Raw genomic sequence first — 3,918 nt, forward strand, 5'->3', positions numbered from 1 at the left:
CTATCGTATGCTTCTATGCTTTCGCTCCTTCCTTAGCTTTAATGCTCAAATCCTAGTTTAATCATTATTTTTAAAACCTGCACAGTCAGATAACACAAGCCAATAACCCACAAAATCTATGTAGCATCATCTAATCACTTTATTCGCTAGATCAACATGGTATTCAAATATATGAAACCATAACATCATATATAGGAAAAAAATAACTCTTTGCATTAATAGATATGGAGTGAGTTACAACCAAAAAAAGGTGTCGATCATGTAAAAGAGCTCCTCCAAGTTGACTTGTCCTTTCCATGGCACAAAGTACGCCTCTAGTCAGCCTAATGCATGGGATGATATCTCTCACATCAGCAGCATAAGAGTAGAATCACTCTCGAAATCCAACCCCTTGCCTATGGATGGCAGTAAATATATAAGTGAAGAAGGTAGTTCATGAATTATTATCATTTTGTCAATCTAGGCTTAAGATTCACCCTTGATGGGAGGTGTTAGTGTCGATATCTTCATCCCTCCATCAGTGATCAAAATTCTCTTTTTGCATGCATTCTAGATGTCTCATCCGATCAGCTGCATTCCATTAGGATCGTGGATCATCTGATGGTAGTGGCTCATTATCAAATTTCCCTCATGGTCTTTACCTGCTAGCCTATTTTTACAAGTTCAGGTCATTTACAGTTATCTTTTGTCATTACATTTGCAAAAGCCATTTTTAGAGTTTTAGGTCTCATTAGGTCTAGGGTTTTCCACCATAGTCATGTAAAAGCTCAATAATGGTCAGCAAGCACATGAGGTCTAATAAGGTTTCAGCATCTATGATATACTCAGCAATTGATTTTTCCTAAAAACCTTGTTTTGAGGTAAAACTGAGTTTTTATGTTCTATGTATAAAAATTTCATGTAATTTTAATTTTCCTATATGTAATAAGTTCAGAATTGCTACCCTTGGTCACCTTGCCAATTCCAGCCACTGCAAGCAAAAACACAAGCATCAAAGCATCAGTTTGTCAAATGATTAAGAAAAGTCAATTTCAATGGAAAAACAGAGTCAAAACCAAAAGTGACTTTAACATTAGAAAAGTGGGTTTGAGATGAGTGAAAAATTAAAGTCATTCATATTTAAAGTGAAAAGGGTCCTCTTGGTCATTTCATTATGCAAATTTACTCTTAGAGAGTCAAAAATCGCAATTTGGAGCAAAAGAGGCAAAAAACCCTGTTTGGGCAACTTGGCCTGGCGCTGCGCATCAGAGGCAGAACTGCAGTGTAAAATTGAACTGGCGCTGTGCATCAAGAGTGCGTTGCGCATTGGGCCAGAGGCGTTGCGCATCAGTCCAGTTTGCTCCAAATCATCCCAAATCGTGCCAAATTGCTCAACAAACCTCAAATTTGCTACATTTTCCCTCTACAAGTAAGTACTCATCCTCCTAAGGTTGAAATTGAAGTCACATTGGTGTTTTTCATAGATCTTGCATGTGAAGAATGAAACCCTAGTTTCTCTTCATTGTTTGCCATCCAATTGTGCAATTTTCATCCCACCTTCACAAAAACTTCATCAAACCCATTTTCACTCCTTATCTACCCTAATACACTTCATTCATCACATTTTCTCATACCCCACTCCTCTAAAGCAAGAACTTCCCTCACCAAACGATAAATCCCTCACTAAACCCTAATCTCCCAAAATCATTCCCTTCACTCCCCAATTTCATCTCCCAAGAGTAAAATCTCTTCATACTCATCACTATTGTCCTCTTTTATCACCATTTTTCATCATACCTTCATTTCATCATTTTCCCTAAAACAAGCACAATGGTAAGAAACAGTGACTCAAGCTATGAGAAAGAAACACAAAGTGACAGTTCAGGAGACAGAAATTTGCAGCCTAGGAGACCTCACAAGGGTGGGAAGATCATCAGAGAGGAGCCTATTAGTATTGTTGAACTTCTTGCTTGTCCTCTTGCCACCACTTGTTTCAGATACCAATCTTGCTTTGAGTTTTGTGAGATGGTAGAGAGGGTCAAGTATCATCATGAATTGGCTAGGCAATTTGTCATCAACATGGAGGACAATATGGTACAGCTCGTTGGCATCAACTTCACTCTTTCACCAGCGATTATTGTAGAAGCAACAAAGATGCCAGATGTGGGGGAAAGATGGAATAAGAGACAAAATATCAGCAAACAAAACTATGAACCCTACATTAAAGCTAGATATCATAGCCAATTGGGCAAGGTGTTTCCTTTCAAGTTTTTGGAGGACCGGTATGTGCCATTAATGAAACTCATCATTAAATACTTCACATGTGAGGGAAGATTCTCCCAACTCTATGCTTATCATATCAGGTTTCTTATGCATTTTACTAGGGTTAAAATGATGAGCATACCATACTTCATTTGCAAAAACATAGAGAGGATGACTGTAATTGCAAAGAGGAAACCCTACCCACAGCAGCTCAATAGCATATATCACTTTGTTGTCATCAAAATTGTTGTTTTGCACCAATTGACTCAGTTGGGAGTGCCATGGGAAACCTTCATTGCCCATGAGATTTTCAAGGGACCTCAAATATTTGCAAAACCTCAAGAGGAAGTTGGACCTTCCGGGCAACAAAGAGAGCATGAAAGCAAAGCTGAAGAGGCTCACATTCATCTTTTCATCACTTATCAAAAGGGGACAAGAAGATTTTTTGCAGCTACAAAATGAGTATTATCTCCACCAGGGGTGGAAGGGGTCTCGTTCTCTTCACCAGACAACAGGTAAATGTTATTTTCACTCAGGGTGAAAGGGGCTTTGCTTTCTTCTTCAGCAGAGCAGGTACAGGATAGAGGAAAAAAACCATTGCATGATGAAGGGCCTTCGGAAGGACAAGAGAGAGAGACTTTATTTTGATTCAGGAGGAGGTCAATGATCTGATCTCCCAAAACTCAAGCCTCAAGGAGGTCATTAGAGAACAAGAAGCTGATATCAATACCTTACCCATCAACCTTGAGAGGGCTAAGTGGATTATTAAATACCTTGAGCAACAAAACAAACAATTGGAGGATAAACAGATGATCATGGAGCTACAAACTATCAAGGAAAATCGACAAATGGCAAAAAGGAGGAAAGTCAAGCTGACTTCACTAGAGCAAGAAATAGAGGCTGACCGAGAATCATGGTTGGAAAGAGTGAATGTCCACCTTGAGAAGCTTCTTGACAAGGCTAATAAGGAGAAGAAAATGTTGCGACACATGGCCTATCACTATTTGGCCCGGAACAAAATTTGTAAGGCAAGAATAAGAAGACTAAAAGCCAAGCTAGGGAGAGCCTTAAAGGCCAAAAAGGAGCAAGACAAACTTAGAATCTTGGCTGAAGCTTCCTTGGCTCAGCAAAGTAGTTGATCATCTTACCTCATGCCAATTTTGAAGGAATTTGGAGAACTTTTTGTCATTTTCAGATTTTTAATTACAATACACAGGGATTTTCCTCTGATGCGCAGCGCTAGTGACGTTGCGCATTGAGCTGGTAAGGAATTTTGAAGAATGCCTTATATTTTTGAATTTGTCATGAGAAAATATGAAAACCCAGAAAATTTCATGAATTTTGGAATTTTTTGTCACCAAAAGGGCAAAAAACACCTCAAAATTGCCCTTTCTGCCACTTTTTGGACCCACAGGAAGTAGTGTTGGGAGAACTGATTTTTGGAGGGGCAAATGGACACCAAATTCAAAAATTCCACTTGTCCTAGAAAGTAGACAGACAGACCTTTCCAACAAGCCAACTTGGAGCAAATTTGGTGAAGGGGAAGGCCTCCAAATTCAGCTGGGAAAAGGCACTGCGCATCAGGCACAATTTGCTCAATTTTGCTCAAAACTCAAAATTTTCGCCTAGTTTTTTCTCAGTTTGACTTTTTCTCTCTCATGGTCAAACTCATGATGT

This window comes from Pinus tabuliformis, chromosome 4_1 (assembly GCF_031772625.1).
Source record: "Pinus tabuliformis cultivar Carrire ecotype Pingquan chromosome 4_1, CPIR1, whole genome shotgun sequence".
Taxonomy (NCBI): Eukaryota; Viridiplantae; Streptophyta; class Pinopsida; order Pinales; family Pinaceae; genus Pinus; species Pinus tabuliformis.